This window comes from Lepisosteus oculatus, chromosome 9, assembly GCF_040954835.1.
Source record: "Lepisosteus oculatus isolate fLepOcu1 chromosome 9, fLepOcu1.hap2, whole genome shotgun sequence".
NCBI classification, from domain to species: domain Eukaryota; kingdom Metazoa; phylum Chordata; class Actinopteri; order Semionotiformes; family Lepisosteidae; genus Lepisosteus; species Lepisosteus oculatus.
Window position 1 is genome coordinate 44756930 of NC_090704.1, and position 13576 is coordinate 44770505.

Below are 13576 nucleotides of genomic sequence, written 5' to 3' on the forward strand. Positions count from 1 at the left end.
GGGCAGACCACGTTGAGTGAGGGGGACCAGACCTCATTTCACTCTGCACCAGAGTCTAGCTCCACCTCAGAGCTATCCTGATGCTCCAAGGAAAGAGAAGGAATGTAACGTTGACACTATTCTTGACAAAAATTATTCTCCAATCAATGATGGTGGCATTGATCTTTACACACTAGATTAAAGCAACCTTAGAGCAGTGAATAGGTACAATTACCTTGTGGTGTAGATTACTTAGCTCCTCAGAGCCTTATGGCCTTAGTTACCAGCAGCCATATCACCCTGCAACTCACAACTGGCAACCCACTGAAGCTAAGCAGGTGTGAGCCTGGTCAGTACCTGGATGGAAGACCTCCTGGGAAAAACGAAGGTTGCTGCTGGAAGAGGTGTTAGTGGGGCCAGCAGGGGGTGCTCACCCTGCAGTCCATGTGGGTCCTACTGCCCCAGTATAGTGACAGGGACACTATACTGAAAACAGGTGCCATCCTTCGGATGAGAAATAAAACGAGGCCCTGACTCTCTGTGGTCATTAAAAATCCCAGGGCGTCTCTCAAAAAGAGTAGGGGTGTAACCCCGGCGTCCTGGCCAAGTTTCCCATTGGCCCTTAAACAATCATGGCCTCCTAATAATCCCCATCTATGATTTGGCTACATTACTCTCTGCTCTCCTCCCCACTGATCACTGATGTGTGGTGAGCGTTCTGGCACACTACGGCTGCCATCGCATCATCCAGGTGGATGCTGCAGATTGGTGGTGGTGGAGGGGAGTCCCCATTACCCGTAAAGCGCTTTGAGTGGAGTGTCCAGAAAAGCACTATATAAGTGTAAGCAATTATTATTAGTTTATTTTCTCCTCTGCAGTAACCACAATCAACCCATGTAGAACATAGGTACACAACACTGTTACCCACTGTAGTTTTAGTTTCTAAATAGAATATAATTGCCACAAATATTAAATGGTTAAAAACAATCACATGTCCCAAAACACAGCAAACCTAATTGGCACTGTCAAACCATCAACCTCCTGACAACTCCAAGCAGTCTGCAAAGGAAAAGGTCAAGGTTCAGTCCTTGCTTAAAGTAAAAGCCAGGAACCACAACATCCCAGCCATAAATCCTTCTACTATTCTGAAAAACGGATGACCGATAACGCATATTTAAATACGATGCTCCTCCCACTTGTTCAGGAGCAGCCAATTAGAGTCCTTCCTCCTCGCCCGCGATTTCGTGTTCTCGCGGTGCTAGGCTAACCCTAGCGGGGGGGTTGTGCTCTCGAAGCTTTTCCGTTCTTGTCCGAGGCACGAGTCAAAACTTTGTGCGTGCGTATATGTCTGCTCTCTTTTGCTTCATTATAGATTTGTGGATGTCGCTGCACTCAAAAATGATAAAGGTAAGTGTTTTATGTACGTTTTTATGTTATTGCTTTTGATAATAGTCTATAGTCCTACATTTTCGGTTCTTTTCTTATTTAGCGTATTTATGCTAATTGTCACGGTTTGTATATACCGTATAGGAAACCTTTTTGCCAGACTATGTGTTTATGTGTTATTCTATGCTTTTGTTGTTTAATTTTAATCTTTCATTCTATGTTTTTATTCTTGTGATTGGATAGTTCAGGGCTGTTCCCCTCGCTAGTAATGAAAACTGGGTGAAAATTGGATTTTCAAGATAATTTGTGTGCAGTTATACTTTAGTTACTGTACAAGGGATTAACACACTTTTAAAGGTGTTGAAGCTAATAAGTTTTTTTGTATTTTAATTGCTAAGGAAAATCCATTAGTGCACCAGCCCCTCATCTAGGATTTGCTCTTTGACAGATGATTGTAGCTAAAAGAAAATTACTGGGTGAGTGGATTTTAAAAAACATTTGCTCTTTTCATCACAGGCAACCAGGAAAAGGTCACAAGCTGGTCCATCGATCAGGACATTTTTCAGATTTTAACATTTTCTTTGAAACTTTAGCAGCTTTAAAGGGTGAGTGTTATTGTTGGTGCGACTTAAATTAAATCTTCTAAATTTGTTGCCCTGCTTTTCAGCACTTGACATTTGAGCATTCACTCCAGGAATAATAATTTTTCCCCAGACTACACTGAAGTGTCTCTATGGCGGTACTGAAATTTTGTCAGTGTCATACATTTCCCATAAAATAAATAAGGGTGATGCTGTGGCAGTCTTTCCAAGTGTGCAACTTTGAGTTTAATGTCCCTGTGTTTGGTTTAAGTGACGAGAGAAACATGTCCTTCAGTCAGTAAGTATACCAGTTCAGACAGCAGACCTGGACAACTGTCATTTAGTCCAATTAGTTGCGATTAACTTTAACAGTACGAGGAATAATTATGCATTAAAGCACACTATCTGACTATTCTCTGAATGAATAAATGAATGAGTATGAATGAAGACAAATCAATTATGAGCTGGGAAGTAACTGGAGGTTTTAACTTTTTTGTAAAATGAAAATTGCATGATGGACTAGTGTTTTATAGTCCAGTGGTTTACAGGATATGTTCAGAACTGTTGTGGTTTAGAACTCGGAGCTCTTAAATGGGGTGGTACAGTATGAAACTGGAAACGATCTTGACATGTATAGGAGTTTCGTTTGCAATATCCTTGCAAAGCCCCGGTATTCTGTTTGGACGTGCCTCTACAAGAATTCTGAAGCTTAATAGTATAATTGAATTTATTAGGAGCACATGTGCGACTGAAGAAAAAAACGTCTTGCATTTCTTCTGTGATAGCTGGCTGAATGGAGAGGATTAAATGTTTTCACCTTTTAATGGCTGGGGCTGCAGTTATTCTCGGTCAAAATCCTCAGCAGGCATCTTCATAAAGTACTAACAGCCTGAGGTTAGCGGAGCCCCTCCACGGAGTATTCGGTAAGGCTGCGATAAGGATGGAAACGCTCGCCTCGAGCTGTTGAAGTCCTGTTTGCTGCTATAGCAACAGTGCCTGATTCATCAGTCTTAGCTTGTTGACTGTGAGATATTTCGACCTATCCCCACACCGTTGAAATTGCTGTGGGCCTTGCATTAAAGAAAAAATGATTTACAGAGACCAAATTCCATGAAATCATTCAAGCGTAATGCCATCTTAGTTTTTGGGCTACAACCACATTAATTCTCACCAGATTCATTGCTGCCGTTTTAATCTAGATGTCTAAAGTTTCTGTTTCTTTTATCAATGACTCTCCACACAATTTCCACTTGTGTCCTTCATTCTGAAGAAATCCACTGGGTTGACTTTGTTGATGCTTTTAAGGATTTCAATTGCATTTCCACTCATAATGTTCTCAGTTCAAGACCTTTCAAGGTTCAGTTCCAATCAGATAGTCTGCTTTTTTAGATCTTACTGAGCAATTCATGATTTAACAACTGAGAGGCTGTTTTGTTCCTTTAGCCTGTCAATGTAGAATAGTCTTTAATCTCGAAATGTATTGGGTTCACCTACAGTACATGCATTGGGACAATTTAGAAACATCAGTTAACATAGCTGGAATGTTTGGATAGCAGGAGGACATCAGAGCACCCAAACCCACCGGGACATGGGAGGGATATGCAATCTCCAAACAAAAGATGCCTCAGTCTAGACTTGAACCAGGGCTCCCAGGAGCTGTGAGACAGCAGTGCTCGCTACCAAGCTGGTGCTTGTAAAGATGTGCTATTCACAAATTTTTATTTTAAAAATCAGAGGAGGTAACCGAATGTCTGTATAATTTATGAGGTTGTATACGGACATTTTCATTTGCAGATGAAAGTGTTTGAGTTATAGCTTTTCTGATATAAAGCAAAAAAAGCATAGTTTACTAATAGACAAGCAGTTTGCAGTGTTTGTAGATTTATTTTGTAAAGAAACTAAAGTTTTATGAGTCTTTTCAATTATTTCTAGTTTTAAACAAAAATGCTGCTAACAGAATTGTACAGACCGATCACTAAAGACTAGTGGCTGTCTGTTGCACGTTATAAGTCTCACTGTTCTAGGTTAGTTTCCAAGAAGGTCATTGGCCATCCACAGTAATTACAGGCAAAGAGAACAAGCTACATTTATTATACTAACACTTAAAACTCTTTTCTTCTGTAAAGGAATGAACGTGACTTTGTCCTCTGATTAATGTGGGATAAAACATTATATGTTATAAAACATTAGCCTGCTCAACAGCTGTAATAAAAGCATTTACCCTTCAAAATTAATGGCCTCGTCCATTAAGCCTTTACATGATAACGGCCTTTTATATAGAGTGTAATAATGAAGAAGTGTCTGGTTCATTGACATTCTAAAATGATTATGCTTTTGTAAATGAGAATCCTCTTTTTTAATTAACTTCCTGCAATGAAGAAAAATCCAAAAGCATTATTGATTAGTTCCTTATAGGTAATAAGAAAATGCAACTTGGATATTTTTCACACTTTGGCATCTCAATGGGAAGTAATTCTCTCCTTAGTGATTGGGTGAGGTGAATTTCACACACAAAAGGAGATGAAGAATTCAGCAGCACTTCTCTTGTACGATTGCAGGACTCTTTTCTCAATCCGTTGCTACTAACCAGATCTGTTTTTGCAAAGAGCCCCTAAATCTAAAGCTGAAATCTGACACAGCACTGATGAGAAGCTTTCTGCAGACAAGAGGAAAACCTGATTCATGTATCGATAGCTTGTAATTTCCTGCCTGTGGGGACGCATTTCCTCTTTATTGACCTAATGTAGAAAGCAAACAGGTTTGATTCACTGCTGGCAATAAACTGATCCTTAGAAGTCGCTATTAATTTTGAGATGGAGATGCATTTTCCTTTGCCTTTACTCTGCCTAAATTCCTGGGGAATAATTCTATTTGGAAGTAAGTGGCCGACTGAATTGGATTAAGAGAGCACAGTGTAATGTGACAGGGTGGGTGGCAGTATATTTGCGCTCCTGCTCACATACAGTACCACACAGAGTAGGGAATGCCATTCCTCAGAAATACCCAAGATGAGGTGAATGATGATTTTTACTCTTTGCAAGAAGTCGTTGAGGTTCTGTTCAGTGAAGCCCGGCCTGTATTTTCAACATTTAGTTTGTTTTCCAGTCATAGTGAGTCATGTGAATGCATTTCAAATAAGACCTACAGTCAATAAGTGTCTATGTTCTATCCTGTCACCCTCAAGATGGTGTTCTCTCTACCCTTGAAAAATAAAGTTCCAGCTGCAGAGCGGTTTGGAGCAATTTCAGATTGTGCAGTCTGTATGTGTAAGTCAACAGCTGTGATTTTATGCTTGTTATCCGTTTGTGATTTGCCTTTTGGAGTTTTGGAGTTTAAATGACAAGTTTCCCTCCTCTGGGAAAAAATATATATTTTTTAAATTAAAATTAATTAACTGTTCCTTGAAATAATTGTTTTTACGAATTTGTCTTTCAGAACACTACAGTAAGGGGCTCAGTTAAAGCATTCCGATCCCATTGGGAAGGGTTTTGGTTTGACTGAAGCTGGTGATTCAGAGTATGGTCGTCTGTTTGAAGACCCGTGACAACAATTATTTGTCAGAATACCAGATCTTGTATGCAATCTGTTGTCTATCTTCTGTCTTGGATTATATATTTTGATAATAGTTTTATTTCAATTGTGCAAGCAGTTTTAAAACCTGTATATTGAGAGTAACCATAGGACACAGCATGTCAACCAGGTCTTTTGAAAATATTTCTAAGTAATTATTTAAAGGTTTATTATTACATATTATTAAAATGGAAAGACTGGTATTAGATGGGAAACAAGGAAAGTACAAAGCCCTAGACTGCTATCCACTAGGGAGTGTTATGTAGTTTCTAACTCTTGAACATCTCAGACCTTTATAGATTTTCATACTCTACCAGCAGTCTTAATGAATAGTCATATTATGAGATGCATATTGTTATGAGGTGTGGCTGTTTGTAGATAAATTGTGGAGGTCCAGAAGTACTTGGGATCGGGCTGAGGTAGGGGATTGTACACACTTGCACACTTAAACCCCCTCCGTATACATTAAAGAAAAAAGTCAAGTGAGCAAATTCCAGCTCAGGACCTAATCACAGCTTTCTAACAAATCTAACTTTGAAATCTGGGTAGCGTTCTGCACCCCGGCTCAGGCCTGCCTTGTTTTCAGCACTAGAGGCTCAGGCTGAATGCTGTTCTGGGAGAAACAATGTGCAAGCTGTGTCTCCGGTTTTCTGGTTTTCTCTGTTTTTTGGTTGATTCTGGAGAAAAGAGGGGGTGGGGTGGGGGACTTTTTGTTCCGAGTTTGTTCTCCCAAACTTTTTCTAGCCACTTTCTTGTGATACTCTGCTTCTGGTGATAATTAAGACAACAGATAAAGTTGTAAAGATAAAGTTAAAACAGAGACTCCAGACCTTCCAGGAAACAAGCCAAGTTTTTTGGCAGCCTGCTCTTTAAACGTAAAATAGTGCCAGAAGACATTAGTAAACATTTAAGGTAAAAAATATTTCCCTTTCATTTTTTTATACTATTAAGAAACATTAAGGCTATCACTAGCTGGGTGTAATAATGGTCAGCTGTGTTCTGCTCCTTAAATCATTTGTCAAAAATACATCTTCTTTGTCGGGGAGTAAACTTACTTTTTTCGAGTAGATTGGCGTCGATGCTCTGCAGAACAAGTGACAAACTAATAAACAGCTTTAAGAGGTAAATTTATTTTGTAAGGTTTGTTGGTTTCTGTCAGCTCTTCTGCTGCATGTAATCTTCGTATTTAGTATCTCTTCACCTGTCAGGAGAGAATGAAGCAGCATGAGGCACATCCCCTCTGTTTTCATCAGCTACTGCACAGTTCTTCCTGTTCCCCTCAAGCTATGGAAAAAATTAAGAACATTAAATGGTAAACAAAATAAACAGATATGTGTGGCTAGGCACAGCACAGGACTGTAAATATTGTTTGTGTTCACAGTCTGTTTTCCAGGTCTATTTAACTGTTTGCTTGAAGAGGATTTCCCATTTTACTGGATTCTGTTGTCTTTTGATGTTGACTTTTTTTCAACATCTCAGAATATGATTAAATGTATTTAGCCATGGGCTCCCAATTGAACAGTGATTCAAAATTTGCCCTAATTTTAAAAGAAACTTGAATTCCATATAGTTCACTGTTCACAAGTTTGTTTTCTCTTGGTGGGTATAAAAATGCCACCTAGGTTTTAAATTTGGAATCGGAAACTTATTCACCAAGAACAAGGAATTTCTCTTGGTTGAGGTGTCGACATATAAAATGAAAGTAAGAAAAAAAAGAAATATGTACAATTTAAAAGTATATAGAGTTGAGTAATAAAGTGTGCTGTGAAAAAAGTATCGGTAGCATGTGCTGTTAAGTGAAAATGTACAACTGATCACAGAGGAAGGATGAGAGAAGTGTCCTCTTATATTATGATATGAGATATCAGAATACTGTGTACTGTATTCTAAACACAAAAAAGATGGCTTACCCATTTAGTGTTACTTTTTTGAGGAAATGAATGCCCTCCTTTGCTGAAACGTCAGCATTCCGATGTTAATTGGATCAATCAAGTGGTTATTGTGTTTGGGTGGTAACGGAGTGGGTGATTTCCAGTTATATTCCTCTGCACGGCTTCTAGTTTAGTGACCTGCACATGCTGGATTTCTTTGTCTCGAAGAACAAGATCCACTTGAAAATCCATTTGCACAGCAGGGCATTTGGCTGGAGTCTTTGGAGTGGTGTGCCTTGTTTAAGGGTATGACAGTCCACGGTCTCTAAACCTCAACTCACCTAGGTGTTTCAGGCTTTATAATATGCCAGTGTACCTCTTCTCTTTCCTCATGTGCAATGAGATATAGTCAGTGTGTGCTTTCTTTAAATGATTATAGTATATTAAGAATGATTGAAGAAGCTTAAATTGAGAGTGATATTCAGATTCATAAGCACCAAGTATATTCCCGAACCATTTATTTTATTTAGCTGAAACTGTGACTAGACATGTTGAAATATTTGTGGAATGTCATGATTGAAGTTTTAAGTGAACTGTTGTTATTGTTTAAAAGTTAAATCATTCTTGTAATTCGGTAATATATAACAAAATTTTACAAGATTAAGCAGAGTGAAACATGTCATTTGGCAGAAGAGGCACAAATCCTGAAAGTTTTCCATTATTACCAAAGAAAGGTTTTTTAAATAATAACAAATTTGAATTTACAACATAAAACCACATTTTTACCACAATTAATTTGTTTTCAGAAGACTGTTGTTCTCACCCTCACTTTTCTAAAGAAATGTCTTGTACTGAAAGTTGCAGTTGACATTAACACCGAGCTACTGTACACAATAAGCTTGCATTTCCTGTTTGCGACATGTCTGTAAAACAGTAACCTCTACCACAGCCAGAAGAAACTAGTCACAGCTCGTATAAGGACTGTTTCTCTCTGAGTGTCCTTGTATCACAGCCCTCAACATGCATCATCTGGATACTCAAGCCTTGACTGTTTTACTTGGATTTTACCCAGTAAGTATAAATTTTCCTGAAGATTAAAGACGCTCTGGAACACTGAACTGGAGTCAACCATACAAGATGTTTTTTAAAATAAAACCATTTAAAAACAACACTTTCTTGGCAGTGATTAAGTGAAAGCTTTACAAAAGTGTTATCTTCCTTTGATGTCCTTGTCAAAATTTTCAGGTGTTCAAAAGCTTTATTACTTACCAGTAATGACTTTGTCTTCTGTTAATCCCTTCAAAGAATGACCAGGAATGTGTTATCTGACAAGAGAGTGGTAAATACAGCAGAACCTGTCTTTTTAAAGCACAGCCAGGCTCATTTCACTCTTCACAATAACTGTTATTGCTTCTCCTAGGAAAGCTGCAAGCTCTTTGCCATTAGCCTTTTTAATTGCCTGAGGAAGGGCTTCACATTGTGTTGAGAAATTAATGGCTTCCTGCAAAACCAATTTCTAATTTTTCAGACACTGTGTTTACTAGCTTCCCATAAAACAATTCCCTCTTGCTTTGTTTTGATGCAGGCTGGGCTGCAGACGAAGGCCGTGATTGGACAGCTCAGATCAACTTGAAGATGATGGGTGTTCTGTTACTAATGCTTTACTGTGGTGCTGATTTGATTATTTTTTCATGAGGGCTTTGTTCTGCTTTTCTGAGCAGGTTATCTTAAAAGGAGAACATTCTCCAAGAAGTTGAAATCTTTACAAAGGACCCCCAACCCCCCCCCATGTAAAGGTAATGGTGAGGGGAGATGGATCAGTGCTTCCACAATACTGTTCAGAAGGAAGGCGTTGCCTTGGTAACACAGAGCTAAATGAGAAGTTTGCAACACAGTACATGAGTATCTCTGGTCTTATCCTTCCTGTTCTACCTATTTACCTCCCAGAACCTGAACCTGGTGAAAAGAGCTTCTATACTATGAATCAGAGAGGCATTGGATCAGCTGCCTGAAACTTGGAACCTATTTAGTAACAAAGTAATGCACTTCTTGTCCATTAAAGTTTTTTTTTCTTTCCCCAGGAGCATGTTGTACATAAGATAAGATAACTTTATTAGCCCTATACAATTTCGTGCATTAGGAATTTGTCTTTTCACATACCCCAGCTTGCTCTCCATGAGACACACAAGGTATACAGACGGGGAGAGAGAAGCTTGGGGTCAGAGTGCATGGTCCGCCATTTATAAGGTGCCCCTGGAGCAGCTGGAGTTAACGTCCTTGCTCAGGGGCCCAACAGAGTAGGATTCCTCTGCCGGCCTCGTGATTTGAACCTTCCAGCCACAGGCGCAGATCCTGAACAACGGTGCCACCGCTCCGCCCTGTACACATTTTGATGACTTTATGTAGATTGTGGGAGCTCTGTGGAACAGTAACTAGCCAAACAACTTCACTGAGACCTCAGCATTAGGGCTGCTCTGTATTTTAAAGGAGCCACCAGACAAGCTATGCAATGTTACAATTTTGTGCTTGAGATGAAAACATTGAGCAAAATCTTTCTTAGGAGGCCGTCTAATCAAAAGAAGGGTTACATACAATTCTTCTCCGACAGATAATTTTTTTTCCTTGCATGCACTCATTTTCTGGATTGCTATGGACTCTCCAGGGTGGCTGTTCAGGTTTTACTTTACAAATGCGAATCTCATTATGCACAGCCTGTGTGACATTGGAAGGAGAACAGTGATAGACTTGCTGCACAGATTCACCTCTGCTGGTTTTAGAGCTATACTGTACCTCCCACTGTGAATCTATTACCATACAAGGCTGGTAGATTGTTAACGTTGCATTCTGTGCCAGCCTTAATGTGATGGGCGGGGGTGCCTCTGAAACTCAATGGGCATGAATATTATTGGAAAAAACTCCAAGCACATCTAAAACAAAGGTTAGATTTAAAGGTTTTGCTTGAATTAAAGTGTAATTCAAGCAAAACCTTTGCAGTCATGTCCGTGCAGATCTGTGCTCCAAATTGATTCTGAATGAACTGGCTTCAGTTGCTCAATGACTCTCATGGATGCCTGTCATCTCATGCTCAGCTGCAGCTGAGTGTGGATTCAGTTGAAAAGTGGAACATCAGTTAGAAGTGTGAAGTTTATGGCAGATTAACTTTGTAAGCAATTGGATTTCAGGGTAAAAAAAAAACTCTCAAATGGACTGTTCTTTCCACTATCATGTCTTTGGGACAGTAAGATGTCACCGAGATGAAGTAGAACCTTCATGTCTAAAACACTGGATATTTTTATTTGCAGAAAAGAGCGCTTTGTACTTTCTAACAGTATTCGGATGGCTTTTGTCATTGCATATAAGTGAACATGCTGCTATTTAACCTCGTTTCACGGCAGGAAGGTGTTTTAAACGTAATTGTACGTCATCATCTGTTCTAGCCCGTCAGAGATTGGATTGCTTTAAACGTGCCCCCACCCCAGGGTGCCCCCCACCGGGTCTGAGTGGAGGCGGTTGCTCTGCACGATGGCGGCGTGGCAGCGCTTTCCAGAGTTACTCACCTGGAGAACGCGTGAGAGTTCTGGTCCCCCTCCCGCCCCGGAGTGTGGGGTTTGTGAGAGGAGGAGATCAGGAGGGGGCTGGGCAGCGCGTTCGCGGTAGGAGTTTATAGTCTGCCTTTGCAGCGCTTTTCACCCCTGCACAAACTGAACAATCAATAATGTAAATCTTAAAAGCCTGCGGCTCCGTGCCGGAGTAATCATTCCCTCCATTATCCGACAGAATTCCTCATTATAAAGCAAGCAGCTTTCATTGGTTCCCGAGAGACAGGGAGTCTCCGCTTGCGTTAGCGAGAGAGTCCTGTTGACTTACTGTGACAGATATAGTAGATGTAGGACACAAACACTGATACGGCCTTGCCAACCAATAAGCAAAAGACAAAAACTGTTTTCACAAGAACAAGGGCTGCCAAGCCTACACAAAAAATAAATAAATCCAGCTCTCCATCTGGCTAATGAACTGAATTAAACCATAGTCTGTACATTAGCTGCTTCTATGTAATTGTTTTGTGAAGCACAGCCAGAGCAAATGCAAAGTGTTCTAGTTATGGAGTCAAAATCGATAGCTCTGGCATCAACAATTTCTCGTAATTAGCCCCTTTGCAATATTGCTATTATCATCTATAGTAGTAACAGAAACCATTAGAATGGTTGCAAACGAGATGGGGCCATATGGTTATTCAGTAGAAAACCAGCCCAAAGATCTCACCCAGCTATACATCAAACAGATTTTTCATCCTTTGATGCGAAACCCTTATTCCGCTACAGTACTTTACAGGCTTTGTTTCCTGTTGCTATTCTTTTAGAATTTATTCCGGACCTACCAGTATTTTGATATCCGTTATAAAATCACTTTCCGGCAGTCATGTATCATTTGGTATATTGTGCCCTGTTCTCGCTGCAGCACGACTGTTGGTTTGCGGATTTAGGTGTGACAGAGATGAATACCAGCACAGCTCAGATGGGGATCTGAGTTGAAAATAAGGCTCCCGCGGTTAGAAATGAATGAGTCCGTAGAACTGCACTACAGGAGAATAAGCGATTGAGAATTGAAACCGGGCCCTCCTCTGACAGCCAGCATCCAAGTCATTATAGCAGCTGGATGTCAGAAAAAAATCGTGATCGTTCTCTCTGTAGAAATATTGACATCATAGTGCCCACAGTCACAAGAACTCAGAAGCAAAGGAATGGAGGTCAGTCCTGGGGGGGGTCATGCCAAAATGTGTCTTATGGGAGATCACAAGGATTTGTAAAGAAAAAAAAAGATTCATAGAGGTGGCAGAGGACTTTGTGAAGTCAGTTTTAAAGATTTAAAAGTTTCTGTGCCTGGGAAATCTCTCTCTCTTTTTCTGATCATGGAGAGATCTTGCATATTGTAATGAAATTATTTTGTTGATGTCTGCTGCATTCACATTACATGTAGTTTGATTAGGGCGATTTCTATCCAACAGAGTGCAGTTTTCTCACTTCAGAGTATTGCAGCTGTTCTTTAGGATTTTATTATCAATCTGCTCTGTCAGTGTCATTCTGAACTCTTTATCAGAAAGGACAACGTGAATTAATGATCCCTGTGGCTCTGTTGCCGGTGGCCTCCACCAAAACCATTCCTCGCTGTAATTTGCATGCCCTGTTTCCGGGGAACGCAGAGTGAGAGCTGTTCTTGGATGAACTACGTTTCCTTTAACCCTCTTTCCATTGTATTTGTGAATCTGTGGATGAAAGCTTAGATTCCTCCACTGACCTGTGTCTTCAGTCGAAGTGGGGCAACCCCCCCAGCACAGTTACAGTGAAGCTATTTTGCTGCAGCCATGTGGATTCAATTGGTGTATTTACACTGGCCTTTCATGTGAAGTCTTTGAATATAAATGGTAAGCACCCTCAGTTGGATTCTAACAAATGTCTTGTGTTATTGCTGTCAAGTATAAATGCTCTGGCTGAGTTATTTATTCCTGCAGCAATGTTCCCACTGTTGTCTGTTGTATCTGGACATCATTTCCCCTGCCTCTGAGGATCACTTTTAGTGCTCTCGCAACCTCAGATGCCAGAATGTATATGGCTTCTCATACATCTCAATGAAATTAATATACAGCAAGCCAGGGCCTTAGCAAGAATAGCTGCTATGCTCCTTGTTGAAACAGTCTTTCTGTCAATCCACTCCCCCCGGCTTCCCCCGATGAGAAAAATAAGTCGTTTGAGGAGGAAGATTGGACTAGGGATTTAATGTGATTGTTTAAGTATCCTTGTAAACATTTCTTCTCAATGTCTCCTGTTTTATATCCTTAACAATGATGAGGAAACAATGTTATAGGAACTACAACCTTCACAGTGCTCCTGATCCTAGCATGCACAATAACACCAATTACAGAAGCCATTTGCTGATTGCATAATCCAAAGCAAAATAAATACGTTTTAAGAATTGGTTTATAAAATTCTTTTGCACCACACGTCCTAATATAGTTCCATTACGGCATTTCAATAATGGATAAATAGTTCCTAGAAAAAGACAACCATTGCTTGCTTCTCCTCCAGAGATGTCACAGGGCACCCTCTTTTCCACATGGTCACCTGGGTTCAGTTCATAGCAGTCAAATTTAACCAGACCACAACCAGAAATGATACTTTAAAAACCGCCCTT

The 13576-nt window shown here is 40.0% G+C and overlaps 1 long non-coding RNA gene across 1 annotated transcript; it reads left to right on the forward strand.

The window, feature by feature from the left end:
* Nucleotides 1–1187: 1187 nt before the first annotated feature.
* Nucleotides 1188–13328, forward strand: LOC107078460 (uncharacterized). The gene is made up of 3 exons (XR_001479395.2): nt 1188–1386; nt 1882–1970; nt 8973–13328. It is a non-coding gene; the product is annotated as an uncharacterized lncRNA (long non-coding RNA).
* The last annotated feature ends 248 nt before the right edge of the window (nt 13329–13576 follow it).